This window comes from Salmo salar, chromosome ssa22 (genome assembly GCF_905237065.1).
Source record: "Salmo salar chromosome ssa22, Ssal_v3.1, whole genome shotgun sequence".
NCBI lineage: Eukaryota > Metazoa > Chordata > Actinopteri > Salmoniformes > Salmonidae > Salmo > Salmo salar.
Genome location: NC_059463.1, coordinates 39,160,853 through 39,185,085, shown reverse-complemented (window position 1 = coordinate 39,185,085; position 24,233 = coordinate 39,160,853). Strand labels below are relative to the sequence as shown.

At 43.3% G+C, this 24,233-nt stretch overlaps 1 protein-coding gene across 2 annotated transcripts in view; it reads right to left on the bottom strand.

Annotated features, from left to right (window-relative positions):
• LOC106583528 (receptor-type tyrosine-protein phosphatase gamma) overlaps nucleotides 1-24,233 on the bottom strand; it is a 255,055-nt gene that overhangs the window by 164,393 nt on the left and 66,429 nt on the right. The gene's annotated exons all lie outside the window — the stretch shown is intronic.

Here is a 24,233-nt window from a genome sequence, read left to right as displayed (position 1 = left end):
AGGGTGTGACAGTTAGCTCACTGAAATTCAAAATAAGGAGTATCAGCATGGGTGATTAATAAAAAATTGGTCTGAAATACAACTAAAACTAAAAACATTGCATTTGTTTCAAAGCATTCTCAAAGACCTAAACCTTAACTGGAGTTGTGCATTAAGAGTGTGACCATTGAACACGACGAGGAAGCTAAACAACTAGGTACTGTATTACATTGGATAGTCAATTATCATGGTCAAGTCATATTGACAAAGTTGTTGTGAAGATGGGGAGATGTATGTCTGTTATAAAAAGATGATCTGCATTTTTGACCTAAAAATCTAATGTTCTAGTTGTTCAGGTTCTGTTCTTGTCCAATCTTGATTACTGTCCAGTAATATGGTCAAGTGCAGCAAAGAAAGATCTAGCAAAGCTGCAAATGGCTCAGAACAAAGCAGCATGCCATACAGAACTAACATCAACAGCATGCATGCCAGCCTTTCCTGGTTGAGGGTTGAAGAGAGATGAACTGCTTCTATTTTACTTTTTATGAGAAATATTACTGTGATGAAAATTTCAGATTGTCTGCATAATTAAATAACATTCAGCTCAGACACCCATACAATTTCTAAAAACAGGTTTTTAGACATTTTTGCAAATGTATTACAAAAAAAACAAATATCACATTTACATAAGTATTCAGACCCTTTACTGAGTACTTTCTTGAAGCACCTTTGGCAGCATTTACAGTCTCGAGTCTTCTTGGGTATGATGCTACAAGATTGGCACACCTGTATTTTAGAGTTTCTCCCATTCTTCTCTGCAGATCCTCTCAAATTCTGTCAGGTTGGATGGGGAGCATCGCTGCACAGCTATTTTCAGGTCTCTCCAGAGATGTTGGATCGGGCTCAAGTCTGGGCTCTGGCTGGACCACTCAAGGACATTCAGAGACTTGTCCCGAAGCGACTCCTTCGTTGTCTTGGCTGTGTGATTTTCATTTTTTTATTTTTTATTTAACCTTCATTTAACTAGGCAAGTCAGTTAACCTGTCAAGGTATAGGGGGCAGTATTTTCGATTTCGGATGAAAAGCATGCCCAGAGTAAACGGCGTAATACTCGGGCCCAGAGTCAAATATTTGCAAATTATTAGTAGATTTGGATAGAAAACACTCTAAAGTTTACAAAACTCTTTGAATGATGTCTGTGAGTATAACAGAACTCATATGGCAGGCAAAAACCTGAGAAAAATACAATTAGGGAAATGAAAATCTGGTCGCTGTAGTTTTTTCAAGTCATTGCCAATCGAACACACAGTGAGTTAGGGTTCATTTTGCACTTCCTAAGGCTTCCACTAGATGTCAACAGTCTTTAGAAAGTTGTTTGAGGCTTCTATGGTGAACAGAGAGTCAACAAAGGAAGTTGGAAGTTGGTGACCCAGGGAAGGGCATCAGTTCATTTGCGTGCGTTCACGTGAGAGTTAGCTGTGTTCCAAAACGTTTTTCAAGACACTGGAATCGTGCGGTTGGAATATTATTGAAGTTCTGATTGAAAAAGGCCCTAAAGATTGATGCTATACAACGTTTGACATGTTTGAACGAACGTAAATATAACTTTTTTTGACTTTTCGTTGTGACATTTTCCACGCGCGTCCTACATTTTGAGTAGCTTACTGAATGTGCAAACAACATGGAGTTATTTGGACATAAATTATGAACTTTATCGAACAAAACAACATTTATTGTGGACCTGGGATTCCTGGAAGTGCATTCTGATGAAGATTATTAAAGGTAAGTGAATATTTATAATGCTATTTATGCATTTAGATGACTCCAAAATGGCGGCTATCTGTAATTGCCTGATGTATTTTTCTGAGCACAGTACTCAGATTATTGCAGTGTGCTTTCCCAGTAAAGTTATTTTGAAATCTGTCAATGCGGTTGCATTCAGGAGATGTTAATATATAATTCTTTGAATAACAGTTTAATATTTTATCAACGTTTGTGACGAGTATTTTTGTAGATTTGTGCTGATTCACCGGCAGTTTTGGGGGAAATACATTTTCTGAACGTCACGCGCTGTAACGGCTGTCTGTAAGAGGGAACCAAGGTGCAGCAGAGGATGTGTTCATCATTAGAATTTTAATTCAAAAAAGCAAGAGAACACTACAAAAATGAACAAAAACGACAGCAAACAGTCCTGTTAGGAAAATACTCTAAACAGAAACAATTACCCACCAAAACCCAAAGGAAAAACATGCTCCTTATGTGTGACTCCCAATCAGAAGCAACGAGCGTCAGCTGTGCCTGATTGGGAGCCACACACACGGCCCAAAACAAAGAAATACCAAAACATAGAAAAAGGAACATAGAACACCCACCCAATGTAACACCCTGGCCTAACCAAAATAAAGAACAAAAAAACCCTCTCTATGGCCAGGGCGTTACAGTACCCCCCCCCCAAAGGTGCGGACTCCGGCCGCAAAACCTGACTCTGAAGGGGAGGGTCCGGGTGGGCCTTCTTACGGCGGCGGCTCAGGTGCGGGACGTGGCCTCTGCTCCACCCTTGACGTCGCCCTCTTATGTGGCGCACCTGGCCGCGCCGAAGGTCTGGTGGGCGACGCTGACTGCGCCCGGCTGGCGGGCGACCCTGGTTGCGCCCGGCTGGCGGGCGGCGATGGTTGCGCCCGGCTGGCGGGCGACCCTGGCGGCTCCGACGGCACTGACCCAGGATTCACCAGGCTGGGGAGACATGATGGATGCCTGGCCCTGGGCACAGGCACAGGACTCACCAGGCTGGGGAGACAGGACAGAGGCCTGGCCCTAGGCGTAGGCACAGGACTCACTGGGCTGGCGGGCGTCCCTGGCCACTCTGGCAGTTCAGGGCAGTCTGGCCACTCCGGCAGTTCAGCGCAGTCTGGCCACTCCGGCAGTTCAGCGCAGTCTGGCCACTCCGGCAGTTCAGCGCAGTCTGGCCTCTCTGGCGACTGTTGACTGGCGGGCAGCTCTGACGACTGTTGACTGGCGGGCAGCTCTGGACAGGTGAGACCCACTGGAGGCCTAGTCCTGGGAGGTGGCACAGGATGGACCAGGATGGGGAGACCCACTGGGGGCCTAGTCCTGGGAGGTGGCACAGGATGGACCAGGATACTCCCCAGCTTGAGCCCATGGTTCACCTTCGTCCAGTAATTCCTCCCATCTCCAGGAATCCTGAACGATCCTCTCCATCTTCTCCAAAGTCCATGAGTCCTTCTCCTGGTGCCTCTCCTTCCTCTGCTGCTTGGTCCGTTTTCGGTGGGTAATTCTGTAACGGCTGTCTGTAAGAGGGAACCAAGGTGCAGCAGAGGATGTGTTCATCATTAGAATTTTAATTCAAAAAAGCAAGAGAACACTACAAAAATGAACAAAAACGACAGCAAACAGTCCTGTTAGGAAAATACTCTAAACAGAAACAATTACCCACCAAAACCCAAAGGAAAAACATGCTCCTTATGTGTGACTCCCAATCAGAAGCAACGAGCGTCAGCTGTGCCTGATTGGGAGCCACACACACGGCCCAAAACAAAGAAATACCAAAACATAGAAAAAGGAACATAGAACGCCCACCCAATGTAACACCCTGGCCTAACCAAAATAAAGAACAAAAAAACCCTCTCTATGGCCAGGGCGTTACACGCGCTAATGTAAAATGGGTTTTTTGGATATAAATATGAACTTGATAGAACAAAAAATGCATGTATTGTCTAACATAATGTCCTAGGAGTGTCATCTGATGGAGATTGTCAAAGGTTAGTGCATAATTTTAGCTGTTTTTCTGCTTTTGGTGACGCTTGTCCTTGCATTGAAAATGGCTGTGTGTAATGTTTTGTCTATGTACTGTCATAACATAATCTAACTTTATGCTTTCGCCGTAAAGCCTTTTTGAAATCAGACAACGTGGTTGGATTAAGGAGATGTTTATCTATAAAATGGTGTAAAATAGTTGTACGTTTGAGAAATTTGAATTATGACATTTTGTTGTCCCACTAGCCTCAAAAAGTTAATTACAAATGATTATTTACAATGACGGCCTACCCCGACCAAACCCTAACCCGGACGACGCTGGGCCAAATGTGCGCCACCCTACGGGACTCCCAATCACGGCCGGTGGTGATACAGCCTGGAACCGAACCAGGGTCTGTAGTGACGCCTCTACCATTCACCTTCCAACAGGGTCGTTGTCCTGTTGGAAGGTGAGCCTTCGCCCCAGTCTGAGGTCCTGAGCGCTCCGGAGAAGGTTTTCATCAAGGATCTCTGTACTTTGCTGCGTTCATCTTTGCCTCGATCCTGACATGTCTCCCAGTCCCTGACACTGAAAAACATTCCCACAGCATGATGCTGCCACCACCATACTTCACCGTAGGGATGGTGCCAGGTTTCCTCCAGACGTGACGCTTGGCATTCAGGCCAAAGAGTTCATTCTGGGTTTCATCAGACCAGAGAATCTTGTAACTCCAAGCGGGCTGTCATGTGCCTTTTACTGAAGACGGGCTTCCGTTTGGCCATTCTACAATAAAGGCCTGATTGGTGGAGTGCTGCAGAGATGGGTGTCCTTCTGGAAGGTTCTCTCATCTCCACAGAGAAACTCTGGAGCTCTGGACTATTGGGTTCTTGGTCACCTCCCTGACCAAGGCCCTTCTCCCTCGATTGCTCAGTTTGGCCGAGCGGCCAGCTCTAGGAAGAGTATTGGTGGTTCCAAACGTCTTCCATTTAAGAATGATGAAAGCCACTGTGTTCTTGGGGACCATTAATGCTTCAGATATTTGTTGGTACCCTTCCCCAGATCTGTACCTCAACACAATCCTGTCTCGGAGCACTACGGACAATTCCTTCAACCTCAAGGTTTTTGCTATGAAATGCACTGTCAACTGTGGGACCTTATATATACAGATGTGTGCCTTTCCAAATCATCTCCAATCAATTGAATTCACCAAGTTGTAGAAACATCTCAAGGATGATCAATCGAAACAGGATGCCCCTGAGCTCAATTTCGAGTCTGATATCTAAGGGTGTGAATACTTATGTAAATACGTTTTTTTATTTTTATATTATACATTTGCAAACATTTCAAATAAACTGTTTCTGCTTTGTCATTATGGGGTATTGTGTGTAGATTGATGAGGAAAACCAATAATTGAATCAATTTTAGAATAAGGCTGTAACGTAAAAAATGTGGAAAAAGTCAAGGGGCCTGAATACTTTCTGAATGCACTGTACATACACCACAATACATGCCACCAAGTGTCTCTTCACAGTCCCCAAGTCATGGGGCAGTCTATACATGGACATTATGCTGGCACACAGTCTGTTAAACCAATCATGGCATGTATCCATAGTGACAGAATGATGCCCAGAGTGATAGCTCTGAGGAAGTGGAGCTTAGAGCCCCGATTTCCAAAAGACAAGCACCCTGGAGGTTAGTAGGGCACAGTTAAATGTCACTTCCCCACCAGGAGCAACCAGGAAATCTCAATGGACAAAGGATACTAAGCAGTGAATACATCTGAACTATGGACAGGCAGTACAGTATGCTGCTGACTTGTGTGCACTGTTCTCTGCCTTGCTTATCACATAGACACCTGACTGGCTTAGTGCTGTGGTAGTTATTGACACACTGACAACACAACATTGACTTGGTTTTGTAGTATCAGTTAGTAGTATCTCTTTCCTTTCTGAGAGAGAGACCTCTTAGATCTTTAAAAATAACACATTCCCCTAGCTGCCACTTGAACATGATTCTCATTTCTTCAGAGTAAAGCTTGAGATTAATTTACTTGAGCATTTACTTCTGAAACTGTAAACGCAGAGGATATCAAAGAAAATCTAATACAACACCTAAGTGGCTTGATAATGCCTTTATAATCCTGTCACACTCGAGAGAAAGTTAGAACTTGTCAACTGCGTGGGTTTGGTTTCTCACATTGGAATTGACTTGGCATGCCATTTCCTCTGTGACTCAGACAATGGTTTACAGCTACTAGTGCATCCTGTAAAGTTGTCAGTCATCATAAAAGCAAAGTAAATTACTGGCATAAAGTAAACCCCTTCACATACAGAATGACCCATATAAATAGTTGTCTATTCCTATGGTATTACCAGTGTATGTAATAATTGGGGGTCTGGTTGATGACAGGTAGGAGTACTGTAGTACTAGGAGTCCTAGGCGGTACTAGGAGTACTACTATAGTACTAGGAGTCCTAGGCAGTACTAGGAGTACTACTATAGTAATATGAGTCCTACGAAGTACTAGGAGCAGTACTAGTAGTACTAGTAGTACTACTGTAGTACTTGGAGTCCTAGGCAGTACTAGGAGTACTACTGTAGTACTAGGAGTCCTAGTCCACTATCAGATAAGAGTAGAGTGGCTCCATGGCAGTTCCGTCTCAGAGTTCTGAGCTCAGAGTCTTTAATCGAAGCTCAAAATTAGCCTGAAACACACAAACACACACACAAGCACCAAGAGACTGAGATACAGAGAGAGAGGAAGCTCTAAATCAAACAGCCATCGGAGCCTAATTGGCCAGCCCGACCAGTTCCAGACAAAATATTGTTTTCCCTTGGTGCTATCTGCTTCCAACTAACAGACGTTCATGAAAACTGTGGCTTCCTGTTCCAGGGTGTTGGCCACAAAATGTTCAACATCCCCTGGTCGGTCTGCAAAAATAATCTCAGAGCGCAGCGAGCCTCTTGAATAAGGGTAAGGAGGAGAAAGGAGGATAAAGGGGGCCAGAAATACATTCTGTTCGGTGAGAAAATAAAAGTTCCCTCCTCCAACCTAGAGCCAGGACAACAGTGAGGAAGTAGAAAAGCTTCAGAGGCAGAGGGAGGTTTCTCCATGGCAGAGTGAAGTACTCATGAGCTCGAACTCATTTAGGCTGTACGTGATTCCTCTCATCTCCTCTTAACCGTATTGTAGGGATTGTAGGGAAAGTATTGTAGGGAAAGGTCAAATTCCCCCCCCCTCGTACCTTCTTCTCAATGCATTTTGAGGAGGCGAGGAGAGAAGACATGAGGAAAGAAGAACTGAGAAAAATGTATGGTCTCGGCAACCTCTTCAAAACCAAGTCGTTACACTATTCAGCTCCAGCCTCTTCCATATCAACGGCTAAACTAGGTCAGACCAATCAGGCCCATGTGACATGGCAGTCAGGACCTTCACAGTCACCTCTGAGCTCTCCCTGTACAATGACAAAACCTCAGGACCTTCACAGTCATCTCTGAGATCTCCCTGTACAATGACAAAACCTCAGATGTCCTCTGATAAAACAAAACCAGGTCATATCTATCAGAGAGAAGAGTAATCTCCACCCATCACCAGCACTGTGTGTACGTGTCCTCTAGAGCTGTGAAATGGAAAAGGATGAGGAGAAGAGGGTGATAAGCTGTCTTTTGATTATCAACGATTGTGTTTTGTTTTCTCCTCTGGGGAGACAATTGTGAGCCTTTCTACAGGATAAAGTGAGGTATAAAAGCTGAGAGATTTTAAATTACTCCTTTATATTATAGTTTTATATTTGAACTGTTTTATATCACTATATTCACTTAGTATGAATATATTGTTTTTATATCCTTAGAGACAGAAAGCAGTGTTAGGTTAAAGCTCTTTATGTATGAGAAGAGTAATTATTCCCTTTACACAACATGCGTCATACAAAGTGCATTCAGTGGAACATTCAATTTATACTCGTATCAGCTGGAGTGGTTAGTGTACACTGTAGGCCTACAGTAACTGCCTGCTGTACAGAGCCATCAGTTGAATCCCTCTTCATGGTTCTCTTCATCGTGGCCATAAGCCCAGCCATGCAGTATCAATTCTCCACTAACATCAAAGGCCAGTTAAATAGGAAGGGAGGAGGACTGCAGGGCAGGCAGGCATAGTGAAGAGATATAGACTGACTGTGTCCCGAATGGCATCCTTTTCCCTATATAGTGCACTACTTTTGACCAGTGCCCATAGGGATCTGGTCAAAAAGAGTGCACTATGTATAGAACTGTGTTGGACTCCTCTACTATATTGGTATTGTATTATACTGTAGGTGGAGGCAAGGACAGAGAGCTTTGAGGTGAAATGGCTCTTCCTGCCTCCCAATCCATTGACCGGTGGGTACAAACAGTGAAGCAATTGTGTGAGCAAGCAGAAGAGGAGTTTAAAAGTGTGTATAAAGTTTCCGCCGTTTCCAGAGAGTAGAGGACATGTTAAAAGAGGTGATTGTGGGATGTCATGTTCCAGAGTCTAAAACATGCAGTAACATTTAGCTCCTATTGTCACGTCCTGACCATAGAAAGCTTTTATTTTTCTATGGTAGAGTAGGTCAGGGCGTGACAGAGGGTTTTGTCTAGTTTATTTATGTCTATGTTGGTTCTAGTTTCTTTTTTCTATGTTGGGGGTTTTGTCTAGTTTATGTATTTCTATGTGGGGTTCTAGTTGTTTTATTTCTATGTTGTTGTTTTTGGGATGATCTCCAATTAGAGGCAGCTGGTCATCGTTGTCTCTAATTAGGGATCATATTTAAGTTGTTGTTTCTCCCACTAGGAGTTGTGGGAGATTATTTTGAGTAAGTGTATGTTGCACCGCTTCGTCACGGTTTGTTGTTTTGTTCATTAGTATGTCTTGCATAGTTTCACAGTTATAATAAAATGTGGAACGCTACGCTTTGGTCCCATTCTTCAGACAGACGTGACACATATTCTGTTATGTAAATTGTTACATTTGAAACATTCCTCAATTAAAGAAAACACACACATAGCATTAGGAGATCGTGAAAGAGGCTAAAACGTTAATGAAGGAGTTGGAGGACATTACACAGGATAAGTGGAATGTGATTGAAGAGGGAGACGTGCTCTGCAGCCAGCAGAGAAAACAAATCTTCTCAGTGCCCCGCCTGTCCATTATCCTGACTTATCAGCAGTCAAAGCAAAGTATGGGCCAGTGTTGGATGCACCAACTACCCTTGTGTCTGGTGCCGGACCTAAAGCCAGCCATGGGATTAGCCCACATGTCCTCTCAATAACAGGAGACTATTATTTTGAGGAACATACACTCTTAGAAAAAAAGGTGCCATCTAAGGATGTTCAGCTGTCCCTATAGGGGAAACCTTTGAAGAACCCTTATTGGTTCTAGGTAGAAGTCTTTTGAGTTTCATGTAGAACTCTTTACACAGAGGGTTCTACACGGAATCCAAAAGAGTTCTACCTGGAACCAGAAAACGTTCTCCTATGGGGCCAAAGAACCCTTTTGGAACCCTTTTTTCTAAGAGTGTATAGGTGAAGCAACAAAAATGGCCCTAATATCGCACAACCAGGAACTCTTTCTAATCACCTGAGGATTTCAAAAGGGGGGGGGGTAGTGTCCGTCCAGTATGATTTACAACCCGTATGTTAAGTTATGGACCGGGGTAGATTCCACAAGGGGAAGCTGCCACTACCTCTCCAGGTACTCCCATTCAATACCATCCACATCAGGCTGCTGTGCATCAACCATTGAGTCCTGGGGATGTTAAGGATATGTGTAAGGAGGTGCCCCATGTGTACAAACATACAGTCAATAATACAGTAGAAAAATAAGTCTATATACAATGTGAGCAAATTAGGTGTGATAAGGGAGGTAAAGGCAAAAAAAGCCATGGTGGCAAAGTAAATACAATATAGCAAGTAAAACACTGGAATGGTAGATATGTAGTGGAAGAAAGTGCAAAGTAGAAATAGAAATAATGGGGTGCAAAGGAGCTAAATAAATAAATACAGTAGGGGAAGAGGTAGTTGTTTGGGCTAAATTATAGATGGGCTATGTACAGGTGCAGTGATCTGTGAGCTGCTCTGACAGTTGGTACTTAAAGCTAGTGAGGGAGATAAGTGTTTCCAGTTTCAGAGATTTTTGTAGTTCGTTCCAGTCATTGGCAGCAGAGAACTGGAAGGAGAGACGGCCAAAGGAGGAATTGGCTTTGGGGGTGACCAGAGAGATATACCTGCTGGAGCGCGTGCTACAGGTGGGTGCTGCTACGGTGACCAGTGAACTGAGATAAGGGGGGGACTTTACCTAGCAGGGTCTTGTAGATGACCTGGAGACAGTGGGTTTAGCGACGAGTATGAATCGAGGGCCAGCCAACGAGAGCGTACAGGTCACAGTGGTGGGTAGTATATGGGGCTTTGGTGACAAAACGGATGGCACTGTGATAGATTGCTTCCAGTTTATTGAGTAGGGGATTGGAGGCTATTTTGTAAATGACATCGCCGAAGTCGAGGATCGGTAGGATAGTTCGTTTTACGAGGGTATGTTTGGCAGCATGAGTGAAGGATGCTTTGTTGCAAAATAGGAAGCCAATTCTAGATTTAACTTTGGATTGGAGATGTTTGATGTGAGTCTGGAAGAAGAGCTTACAGTCTAACCAGGCACCTAGGTATTTGTAGTTGTCCACATATTCTAAGTGAGAACCATCCAGAGTAGTGATGCTGGACGGGCGGGCAGGTGCGGGCAGCGATCGGTTGAAGAGCATGCATTTAGTTTTACTTGTATTTAAGAGCAGTTGGAGGCCACGGAAGGAGAGTTGTATGGCATTGAAGCTCGTCTGGAGGATAGTTAACACAGTGTCCAAAGAAGGGCCAGAAGTATACAGAATGGTGTCGTCTGCGTCGAGGTGGATCAGAGACTCACCAGCAGCAAGAGCGACATCATTGATGTATACAGAGAAAAGAGTTGGCCCAAGAATTGAACCCTGTGGCACCCCCATAGAGACTACCAGAGGCCCGGACAACAGGCCATCCGATTTGACACATTGAACTCTATCAAAGAAGTAGTTGGTGAACCAGGTGAGGCAATCATTTGAGAAACCAAGGCTATTGAGTCTGCCGATGAGGATGTGGTGATTGACAGAGTCGAAAGCCTTGGCCAGGTCAATGAATACGGCAGCACAGTATTGTTTCTTATCGATGGCGGTTACGATATTGTTTAGGGCCTTGAGCGTGGCTGAGGTGCACCCATGACCAGCTCTGAATCCAGATTGCATAGCGGAGAAGGTGCGGTGGGATTCGAAATGGTCGGTAATTTGTTTGTTGACTTGGCTTTCGAAGACCTTAGAAAGGCAGGGTAGGATAGATATAGGTCTGTAGCAGTTTGGGTCAAGAGTGTCCCCTCCTTTGAAGAGGGGGATGACAGCAGCTGCTTTCCAATCTTTTGGAATCTCAGACGACACGAAACAGAGGTTGAACAGGCTAGAAATAGGGGTTGCAACAATTTCGGCAGATATTTTTAGAAAGGGTCCAGATTGTTTAGCCCGGATGATTTGTAGGGGTCCAGATTTTGCAGCTCTTTCAGAACATCAGCTGACTGGATTTGGGAGAAGGAGAAATGGGGAAGGCTTGGGCGAGTAGCTGTGGGGGGTGCAGTGCTGTTGACCACGGTAGGGGTAGCCAGGTGGAAAGCATGGCCAGGCGTAGAAAAATGCTTATTGAAATTCTCAATTATAGTGGATTTATCGGAGGTGACAGAGTTTCCTATCCTCAGTGCAGTGGGCAGCGGGGAGGAGGTGTTCTTATTCTCCATGGACTTTACAGTGTCCCAGAACTTTTTTGAGTTTATGTTACAGGAAGCAAATTTCTACTTGAAAAAGCTAGTCTTGGCTTTTCTAACTGCCTGTGTATATTGGTGTCTAACTTCCCTGAAAAGTTGCATATCACGGGGGCTGTTCGATGCTAATGCAGAATGCCACAGGATGTTTTTGTGTTGGTTAACCTCTATGGGCTAGGTGGGACGCTAGCGTCCCCCCCGTGGTGCACTCCATCAACAGCAGGTGCATTTCAAGAGCGGCAAATTTGAAACCAAATAAATGTCAAAATTCAAATTTTTCAAACATACAACTATCTTACACCCTTTGAAAGATAAACATCTCCTTAATCTAACCACGTTGTCCGATTTCAAAAAGGTTTTACGGCGAAAGCATAAAGTTTGATTATGTTAGGAGAGTACATTGACAATAGCTGTGTGTAATGTTTTGTCAATTCAAAGACAGGGTCACCAAAACCATAAAACCAGCTAAAATGATGCACTAACCTTTTACAATCTCCATCAGATGACACTCCTAGGACATTATGTTAGACAATGCATGCATTTTTAGTTCTATCAAGTTCATATTTATATCCAAAAACAGCGTTTTACTATGGCATTGATGTTGAGGAAATCGTTTCCCTCCAATAACCGGCAGTCAAGTCAGCACCACAAATTAAATAATTAAAATTAGAAAACATTGGTAAAATATTATATTGTCATTTAAAGAATTATAGATTTACATCTCTTGAACGCAATCAACTTGCCAGATTTAAAAATAACCTTACTGGGAAATCACACTTTGCAATAATCTGAGCACTGCGCCCAGAAAAATATGCTTTGCTATACAGACAAACGGCCATGTTGGAGAGATCTAAAATCGAAAATACTATGTAAATAATCCATTACTTTTGATTCTCTTCATCAGATGTCACTTCCAGGAATCCCAGGTCCATAACGAATGTAGTTTTGTTCAAAAAAGCTCATCATTTATATCCAAAAAGCTCTGTGTTGTTAGCACATGATCTAAGCCAGCCGGACTTCTCGTCATGAACGAGGGGAAAAAATATATTTACGTTCGTTCAAACATGTCAAATGTTGTATAGCATAAATCATTAGTGCCTTTTTTAACCAGAACATGAATAATATTCAAGGTGGACGAATGCATTCTCTTTTATAACGTATTGGAACGAGGGTACCCAACATGAACTCGCGCGCCAGAGTCTAATCGGCCATCACCGTTCCATGGCTCTTGTTCGGTCAGATCTCACAGTAAAAGATTCAAAACACTTTGTAAAGGCTGGTGACATCTAGTGGAAGCAATAGGAAGTGCCAAAACATTAATCAACCCCTGTGTGTTTCAATGGCATAGGCTTAAAGGTAATTCAACACATCAGGTATCCACTTCCTGTCAGAAAATGTCTCAGGGTTTTGCCTGCCAAATGAGTTCTGTTATACTCACAGACACCATTCAAACAGTTTTAGAAACTTTAGGGTGTTTTCTATCCATAAATAATACGTATATGCATATTCTAGTTACTGGGTAGGATTAGTAACCAGATTAAATCGGGTACGTTTTTTTATCCAGCCGTGAAAATACTGCCCCCTAGCCCCAACAGGTTAAGGGCAGTCAGGTCTGGAGAGAACCAAGGGCTATATCTGTTCCTGGTTCTAAATTTATTGAATGGGGCATGCTTATTTAAGATGGTGAGGAAGGCATTTCAAAAAAATAACCAGGCATCCTCTACTGACGGGATGAGGTCAATATCCTTCCAGGATACCCGGGCCAGGTCGATTAGAAAGGCTTGCTCGCTGAAATGTTTCAGGGAGCGTTTGACAGTGATGAGCGGAGGTCGTTTGACCGCTGACCCATTACGGATGCAGGCAATGAGGCAGTGATCGCTGAGATCTTGGTTGAAAACAGCAGAGGTGTATTTAGAAGGCAAGTTGGTTAGGATGATATCTATGAGGGTGCCCGTGCTTACGGCTTTGGGGTGATACCTGGTAGGTTCATTGATAATTTGTGTGAGATTGAGGGCATCAAGCTTAGATTGTAGGATGGCTGTGGTGTTAAGCATGTCCCAGTTTAGGTCACCTATCAGTACGAGCTCTGAAGATAGATGAGGGGCAATCAGTTCACATATCTATAGCAGGCGGCAATGGTGAGAGACTTGTTTTTAGAGAGATGGATTTTTAAAAGTAGAAGTTCAAATTGTTTGGGTACAGACCTTAAAAGTAGGACAGAACTCTGCAGGCTATCTCTGCAGTAGATTGCAACACCGCCCCCTTTGGCCGTTCTATCTTGTCTGAAAATGTTGTAGTTAGGGATGAAGATTTCAGAGTTTTTGGTGGACTTCCTAAGCCAGGATTCAGACACGGCTAGGACATCCGGGTTGGCAGAGTGTGCTAAAACAGTGAATAAAACAAACTTAGGGAGAAGGCTTCTAATGTTAACATGCATGAAACCAAGGCTATTACAGTTACAGAAGTCATCAAAAGAGAGTGCCTGGGGAATAGGAGTGGAGCTAGGCACTGCAGGGCCTGGATTCACCTCTACATCACCAGAGGAACAGAGGAGGAGTAGAATAAAGGTACGGCTAAAAGCTATGAGAATTGGTCGTCTATGACGTCCAGAATATAGAGTAAAAGGAGCAGGTTTCTGGGGGCGATAAAATAGTTTCAAGGTATAATGTACAGACAAAGGTATGGTAGGATGTGAATACAGTGGAGGTAAACCTAGGCATTGAGTGATGATGAGAGAGATATTGTCTCTAGAAACATCATTGAAACCAGAAGATGTCATAGCATGTGTGGGTGGTGGAACTGAAAGGTTGGATAAGGTATAATGAGCAGGGCTAGAGGCTCTACAGTGAAATAAGCCAATAAACACTAACCAGAACAGCAATGGACAAGGCATATTGACATTAAGGAGAGGCATGCTTAGCCGAGTGATCATAAGGGTCCCGTGAGATTCAGACAGCTAGCAGGGCCATAGGTAGCAAGCTGGCAGAAGATGGAGGTAGGTCTGTTTTTAGCCACCTCGTGCGTTTCCGTCTGTAGATTAGTGGGGTTCCGTGTGGTAGGGGGGACCAGTCCAATTGGCAAAATAGTTATAGTTATAGTGGCCCAAAAAAACTGTCCGATACACCTATTCAGATAGCAGCCGATAAGACAGCTAACGATTAGCAGGCCGCAGATGGGCGTTCAGGTTACGTCGCGACGGAGGGGCCAGTTGGATAACTCCCTCGGGCAGATAACGTCGGTAGTCCAGTCGTGAAGGCCCGGTGGGGCTCCGCATCGGCAGTAAAACGGGTCCGGATAGGTGATTGTAGCCCAGGAGTGGCTGATGGAACTCTTCAGCCGGCTAGCTCCGGAATAATTGATGTTAGCTCAGGGACCAATGTTAGCCAATAGTCACTCGGGTAGCAGCTAGCTAGCTGCAAGATCCAGGTGTAAATGTCCAGAGCCTGTGGTAGAAATCCAGGGATTTAGAGAGAAAATAGGTCCTGTATGCTCTGGTCTGAGTCGCGCTGTACAAAACTGGCGATAGCTTTTTGAGTTAAGGGATAGCTGATGACCGCCAACCTCTGGCTAGCTTCTGTTGAGGATTTCAGATTTCAGACTTTTTTTTTTTAATTGGTGAGGCGGGTTGCAGGAGAGTGTTTTGAGGTTGAGTTTTTAGAAAAAAATATATAAAAAGATATGCGAAGAAAAGAAGTAAATATATATATACATACATGGGACACGACAAGACGAAGGACAAAGACGTCTGAATGCTACGCCATCTTGGATTAAGCCAGATGAGCAAATATGCGGACCACCTATAGAACATTCTGAGAACATACTTTTCAATTGACGCTAACACTGTGGTACGGAGGTCACAGCTTATCGCTGGTCTCCTACCAAACATTAAGGCAGCAATCGTTCGGGTGGTAGACACCTTGAATGGGTGGGAAGAAATAGTGGCGGCTGCAGTGTTCTGGTGGTGCTAGAGAACACCTCTGTGGTATATGGGACAAAGTGAAATGGCAGCTGAGGAATAAGGGATAGAGAAACGATCAACCTGCAAACCCTGCTAGGGGACAAGGCAACGGTTGCTTCCGGAGTGAGGATATAGGACATCAGAATCAGAACTGCCCTCATGAAGAGGCCAAAAAGTGGAAGCCATCTGCTGCCCCAGCCCCAGACGCAGGACTAGTGGAACCGTTTTCTACCCTACCAAAAGCACAGCAAAAGGCCCTGTTGGGTACAGGGGAATGTATGCATATGGATAGGGGTGTTTGGCCTAGGATCAGTGGTAACAAAAGACACAGATGGCTTCTCTATGGAAGGTAACATTGGATGCCGCATTACGTTCAACTTCCTTATAGACACAGGTGCTAAAATTTCACTCATACCTCACAACTCCATCACAGATGCATTCGAATTTGAAGCTGAAGCACCCTTTCATGGAGTTTCAGGAGTTTCACAAAATGCACGCATCACTGTCCCAGCTATGTGGCAATGACAGTTCAATTAAAAATAGCTCCAGTCAAAGAAACTATATTAGGATTAGATGTGATGTCGATGTTCCCAGGGGCATGGGTATATTCAAAAGAAATGATGGACTATCTACAGCATGTGCGCAGGGAAGAAATACATTTGGATTCTAAATGGGACAAATATGATTGCTTGGCAAAAGACAGATTTGATTCTGGAAATGTTGTTGGCTGTGAACCAGCGGCGATTGAGGGTACCCACCTAAACCATTGAGACAATATCCTATCAGAGTTCCTTTGTCCAGTGTCTGTTGCCTTTTGCCAATCGTAATCTTTTATTTTTATTGGCCAGTCTGAGATATGGCTTTTTCTTTGCAACTTTGCCTAGAAGGCCATCATCCTGGAGTCACCTCTTCACTGTTGACGTTGAGACTGGTGTTTTGCGGGTACTATTTAATGAAGCTGCCAGTTGAGGGCTTGTGAGGCGTCTGTTTCTCAAACTAGACACTCTAATGTACTTGTCCTCTTGCTCAGTTGTGCACTGGGGCATCCCACTCCTCTTTCTATTCTGGTTAGAGCCAGTTGGCGCTGTTCAGTTAAGGGAGTAGTACACAGCGATGTACGAGATCTTCAGTTTCATGGCAATTTCTCACATGGAATAGCCTTCATTTTTCAGAACAAAAATAGACTGACGAGTTTCAGAAGAAAGTCTTTGTTTCTGGCCATTTTGAGCCTGTATTCGAACCCACAAATGCTGATGCTCCAGATACTCAACTAGTCTAAAGAAGGCCAGTTGTATTGCTTCTTCAATCAGAACCACAGTTTTCAGCTGTGCTAACATAATTGCAAAAGGGGTTTCTAATGATCAATTAGCCTTTTAAAATGATAAACTTGGATTAGCTAACACAACATGCCACTGGAACACAGGAGTGATGGTTGCTGATAATGGGCCTCTGTACGCCTATGTAGATATTCCATAAAAAATCTGCCGTTTCCAGCTACAATAGTTATTTACAACATTAACAACGTCTACACTGTATTTCTAATCAATTTTATGTTATCTTAATGGACAAACAATTGTCTTTTCTTTCAAAAACAAGGACATTTCTAAGTGACCCCAAACTTTTGAATGGTAGTGTATATGCACCCCATGCAGCACTTTCGAATTCGGTCCTATGCTACCTGTGATGACCATGGCGTAATAGAGCAGGGAGCATTACCACCTCACACATCCACGCAGACAGCCGAAGTAAGGGCGCTGGCCAGAGCGTGTGCAGTGGCTGAGGGGAAATGTGTACATATGTATACTGACTCTAGATATGCTTATGGCCTGGTACATGATTCTGGGCTAATTTGGTAACAAATGGGAATGAGGACTGCAGCTGGGACTCCAATTAAAAACAGTGTAGAAGTATTAGCGGTCCTAGAAATGTGCTTGAAGCCTCAAGAAATTCCAGTCATGAAGTGCCAAGCTCACCAAGTAGATGAGGATATGCGAGGCAACCGGCGAGCAGACCTCGCCGCTAAACAAGCAGTAGGACAAATGGACCCACAAGTGCGCAAGTGCAGTCCATGTACATATGAAATGTCCTGCTGGAAAGGTGCCAGCCGGGTGACTCTGTAATGTGTGCGGGACAACTCTGTAAAATAGTCCTGGACAAACAGAGAGAACTGCGGGAGATGCAGGAATCCACACCAAGTAACGTTCAATGGCATTAGCTGGAGAAGGGGGCAGAAGTGACCCCTGATGGCCTTTGGTAATATAAGAATGGAGGGAAGTTGGTCGCTCCACCATGTATTCTAGGAACACTCTTGCAGAACTGCATCATGGAATAGCTCAGTGAGATCCTTACTAGCATAATGACTAAGTTGTAACACACTTGGTGGCCCCGGGGGCCGAGCAAAGTTTAAAGACTACACCAGGAGCTGTGGAGTGTTTTATTTGATTTATTGAACCTTTATTTAACTAGGCAAGTTAGTTAAGAATAAATTCTTATTTGCAATGACGGCCTACCAAAAGGTAGAAGGCCTCCTGCAGGGACAGGGGCTGGGATTAAAAAAAATATATAGAGGCAAGTAGAAGGGGAAAAAAGTGAGGAACTTGTATGTCGGCCCTTTATTAAAGAACATAAATGGTTAAAGAAAAGTGTGATAAATAAAAACATATACCAATTTCATTAAAAGGACCAAAAAACTGACAGCTGTGCCATATAGAATGCAAAGTAGTTGGGAAGAGATTTTTGATGTACCCATTCCATGACACATGGTTTATGAATTGATACGCAAAACAACGGCGGATTCAAAACTTAGAATCTTTCAATTTAAATTACTATACAAAATTCTTGCAACCAATAGAATGTTATATGTATGGGGGATTCAATCTTCCCAGCTCTGCAGGTTCTGCTGTGAGGAGGCAGAGTCATTAGATCATTTATTTTGGTATTGTCCATATGTAGCTCGTTTTTGGTCACAGGTCCAGGAATGGCTGAAGAATTGCAACATTTGCCTAGAACTAACGCCGCAGATAGCAATACTGGGTGATTTGAAAAGCTGGCCAATATAGGACAAAACACACATCACGAAAAGAGAGACAACACTACATAAAGAGAGACTTTTAAAATCGGGCCATTGCCAAGGAGTCATTTAAATAAATGTGCTGGAGTGTGTAAACACCTTCACTAAGTGGGTCGAGGCATTTCCTATGTCTTACGCGACAGCAAAGAATGTAGCGGCAGCTCCGCGAAAGGGCATCATCCTCAGATGGGAAGTTCCCCAATCCCTAGACTCTGATCATGGTACACATATCACTGGGGTACTGATAGGGGCAGTGTGTCGTGCTCTAAAGATCTAACACTATTTTCACACCCCATATCACCGGCAGGCATCTGGGGTCTTGGAGAGGACAAACAGGAATCTGAAGGAAAAAACGTTCCAAGGCGTTAATGGAGTAGGGCTCCTGGGTAGATTATCTATCTGCTGTTCTGATGGCCATCAGGGCAGCAGCAAATCCCCCTTCGAGATAGCTACGATAAGATTGCCAGGGGCACCGATATCTTAGACGTAAGAGTGTGATCTCAAAATGATAGGAGATAGACTCTGGACCTGCTAAACAAGTCACTCTGGTATCTAGGTCTGTGTCTTCCCAGGTAAGAGAGGCCTACTGGAAGCTACACACTCACTGCTCCCTGGGGAAGACGTGTACCTGAAGGTCCATCAGCCAGCAAGCCTCGAACCCAGGTGGACCGGACCCCATACAATCCTACTGGCGAACGACATGGCGGTGAAGGTTACGGGAAAGAAAGCCTGGATTCATGTATCTCAGTTTCTGCTATTACACTTTACGATCACAGACGAAGGAGAAAAAAGGTAAGAAACTCAATTTCGAATGTTATTGACTATTGTATAAAACGTTTAAACATTAAGGAATATAGTTTAAAAGGGGGTACTGATTGTAAATTACTGTTTTATATTACCGTTTAATATCATTATATTATCTTAGTACAAATAGATTGCTTTACAGATAAAAATTTGTGTTAGGTTAAAGCACTTTATGTATGAGAAGAAAGTAATTATTTAGTGGACTGCAGCGGACTGTAGGAATGTGTATTCCCAATAAGGCCTCTCATGATTGATAAGATATCCTGTGATATGCACGGAGGAGCACAGAGATATCTTGTGATATGCATTGAGGAGTGGAGGAGCACAGAGAAATCCTGTGATATGCACAGAGGAGCAGAGAGAAATCCTTTGATATGCACGGAGGATTGGAGGAGTAGAGAGACATCCTGTGATATGCACGGAGGAGTGGAGGAGCACAGAGAAATCCTGTGATATGCACGGAGGATCACAGAGAAATCCTGTGATATGCACGGAGGATCACAGAGAAATCCTGTGATATGCACGGAGGAGTGGAGGAGCACAGAGAAATCCTGTGATATGCACAGAGGAGCACAGAGAAATCCTGTGATATGCACGGAGGAGCACAGAGAAATCCTGTGATATGCACGGAGGAGCACAGAGAAATCCTGTGATATGCACGGAGGAGTGGAGGAGTAGAGAGACATCCTAAGTGATGGAAAATATTGAAGTACATCTTTGTGGAAGGGGAGGGGGTGAGACTCAGGCTATAAGTGGGCACCGCACTGTACTGAATGTATGTATTCAGCAGTCCATCTTCGCCGAGTAAACATTTGAAACGTCAGTCGGAGATTGGGCTCTTTTGTATGATAAATATGTTTATTGTATATTGAGAAATTGCTCATCTTTTCAAAACAAACATTTGAGAGATGATCTATCTCAACACACGTGTAATGAAATGGCATGTGTAATAACATGTGTAATAACATGTGTAATAACATGTGTCAGCTGTTGCTCAGTTGGTAGAGCATGGAGCTTGATACTCCAGGATTGTGGGTGCGATTCCCAGTGGGACCATCTATATGGAAAATGAATGCACACTATAAGTCGCTTTCGATAACAACGTCTGCTAAATGACATGTATTATTATTATTATTATTCTTCTATGATGTGTAATGTAAGCACCATGCACGCACAAGCTCTGTGTGCAAACTCTGGGCTTGCACTGGTGAAGCTTCCCTTGAATTGATCTTTGCCATCTGCTTACATCTGAGGTGACTACTTCCTGTGACAGCAGCTGAGTGAATCAGGTCAGTCAATCAGTCTCCCAGTCTCCGAAAGGCCAATGTGGAGATCCCCTTAATGATGTATTTATCACTTTAAAGATGTGGAGATTCCTTTGACGTGTAGAAGATCCCTTCTAATGTGTTCAGTGGTGTTGGACTAGGAGGCCATATTCATTTACTCTCTCAAGACAGACTTAACATCAACATCAATACATCACTTTTTTGGTTAGTTCTGCCCCCAGAATCAAATCGAGTAGCTAGCTAACACACAATATTATTTGTCACCACTCTTCAGATGGTTTCGGGATTTATTAGCACCCTTAGACAAACTGGCAGTGTCTCAAACTGTGAATATTGCAAGTTTTGTCTACAAGGGTACAATAAAAATGAACCAGTTGCCTATATTACAGGGCTTATAAAATGTATGAAACAAGTAACATTTGTAAAGCAATCGTAGAGGATGTTTATGAGACTTATTAAACCAAAGCCAGTTCTTAGCTACAATACTTCCTGCAAATGTAGTCCTCCTGGGAAACCTTTTCTTTTTCTATCTCCATAGATTTAGTCGCTCTAATTTTGACCATCCTTCAAGGGTAACAACTTCAATAAGTGTTGAATGGATTATGATACAGACATGAGGGTTGTACCATTGGTTTTCATAGAGGAGTATCTACACAATGAACATACTATTTTACCCATTGGTCAAAAGATGCATTTTTGATTGGACACCCTAAATTATTGTATGTCAAAATGGCCAATAAAATGGCTTCAGGTAGAGCAGGTTGAGCTGAAACAGAAATGTGGCTATAGATAGGGTGAAAGGAATGGCCCAGTGGGGGGAAATATTAAATGACTTCAGGAGATCCATACAGAACAGCTTGGTTAGAACTACTTTACCCATGCGCATAAAGTCTACTGTTCCCTCAGTCACCTGAAGGCTATGCTCTGGCTTAGTTTGAGCTGAAGTAGACTAAACCCATATGTCTGTCTACGCTAAATGTCTCCTGTTACTGGGACTGAGCCGCTATCTCCTCAAGGCTATAATGTTCTTGCTTAGCTTGGTCTGAGGAACTAGACTAGACCCATGTGTCTGTACATGTAGAGTAAATATCTCCTGGTCCCTATCCTCAGTCTCCTTCAGGGTATATGAGACCCATGTGTCTACTGTTACTGCTATATTTAATCCGGGCAATGTTCTGGCTTCATGAATAATCCATCCACTTTAAAGGAGCCTTTTGTTGCTCTGACATGAGGCTTTATATCCTATCTATCAACACCTGGCCAGGTTCAGTCAGCCAGCAGACCCATTATCCTCTCCTTTCCTCTGTCCATCCAGGACCTGTCAGCCTAACGGCTAACGCCTCAGAACCCCAGGAGATAAACAATGTGTCTGACACTGATAAACAATATGTCTGGTTCAACTTGTGATTTCATAAAGTAAAGGTTTATGGGTATAACGGTCTATTTGTATGTATGACTAGGCAGTACTATGTAGAGTACACAGAAGTGCAGTCTGAATTACATTGCTTATGCCAAGGTGTATAGGCTACTGCAGACAAACGGTACCATATTTCAATAAATACACTGGGCACAGGCAATCAGGACCCCCCCTACTGATACCCATTGTGTTATCAGCCACTGTTTGCACAATGTTAGTTAGTTCAACAGTATAGGGCCTAGACTTGGCTACTAGACAGGCACATATTGCATATCAGTGTAAGGGAAGCTCTTGCTAATTGTAAAAAGTGGGGAGGTGAATGCTGTGAAGCAGAACACAGATCTCCTGCCTCGCGTGTGTGTGTGTGTGTGTGTGTGTGTGTGTGTGTGTGTGTGTGTGTGTGTGTGTGTGTGTGTGTGTGTGTGTGTGTGTGTGTGAGAGAGAGAGAGAGATGGAGCCGCGAAGTGAGATGCTGATTAGCAACTCTACTGTCCAAGGGGAACTGTTTCGCAAAAACAAAGAGCATGTTTCAACATGGAAACCAAGCAGCTAGCCAACCTTACCTAAGTGTTCACAAGCAAATATCCTGAAGCTATCCTGAAGCGTGAAGGATTGTAGACTATAAAAGTGGGTTATTCTTTTTGTAATATTACCATAAAAAGTGAGAGAAAAAATGATTGACAAGTGTTTCATCAGTGTTTTTTTTCTCTGTTTACGAAGGGAAAAATGTATGTTGAAACAAAGATCTGTAGTTATGTTCCGTTCCTCTGTGTGAGCTGCTCCCACATTAGCACATACAGTGATATAATTAGAGAGAGGTTTGCATTTGAATATGTTTGAGGGACTTTGGTCACTGGAATGGGGTTGGTGGGGGGAGGCAGAGAGAATAATCCAACCATCCTGAATACTACAGCAATCCATACCCATGCTACTGTGTGTAGAGAACGACTGATATGGAATTTTTTTGGCCCACTATTTGGGGGTCAAGGAGGCCGATATTTTATGCCGATCATTAAACTTGAACATTTTGATAACAACTTTTCAGAGGGACAGCCATGTATGCATTAATGAATCAAATGTTTTAATCATACATTTAAACTACATAAAATAACAATGGTAATCATTTTATTTGAATGGTTAGTGTCTTGATAAACTGGGTAAATCAAGATGGCATAGGCCTACTCCACAATACAGGTGAATGCATATTCAGAGGACTGTGTACATGCATTGATTTATTGAGCTGACTGAGTTGTTGTTTTGGCTGATTTCAGTGGAGACTATTGCGCTACAGATGACAAACAATCTGTTGCCCTTCCATTTAGGACTTAGATCCTAGCCTACCTGACCAACAACATTCACGCAGAAGCAGCCTCATCTCTTCCTTTATCAAAAAAGGTGTGACGTCTCTTTAAGACGTGTGCAGCCCAGTCACTCACGACCACAAATCACTCACATTGCGTGCAAACATTTCATCAACAAAGACAAAGATGAGTCATTTAACCCTGTGAACGTGTTTTAAGACAATCAGCTTTGAAATCGGCAAGCTTCAATAATATGGTTTGCATATTATCACAAATAAAGTTCTACGGTAGTGAACTGACCTTAGCTTCAGCTGTAAGCTGGCAAGGTTAGCTTTCTGTGACTGAATATAACCTATTTTGCTAGCTACCTGTTATGGACATTGTTTTACTGAATAGTAAATGAATGAAGACTTTCAATCTGTTTGAGTCTCATTATTTAAGTGTGCTTGCAGCTAAATGATATGCAGCATGAATGGGTAGCTAACAAGATGCAGACCAGCCAGAGGTTCCTTGAGGACAACTAGTAATGAATGAGTGAGTGTCACCGGCTTCTGCGCTCACACTTCATAGGGGATATCGGCTGTGCCAAAAGTATCGGCCCAACCGAATATCGGATATTCTCTAACTGTGCACGTGTGTGGTAGCGAATGAACCAGGAGAGGGCAAAGGTGTGACTAGCTCTCCATCCCTTCCCATATCCACCTGTCTCTTTCTTTCTCTCAATCCCTCTACATTCCCTCATCCCTTCTTTTTTTTTAGCTCTCTAATATCTAGATTTTTCAGCCATTATCTCTCTGTGCATCCCTCACTTTCTCCCACCTTCT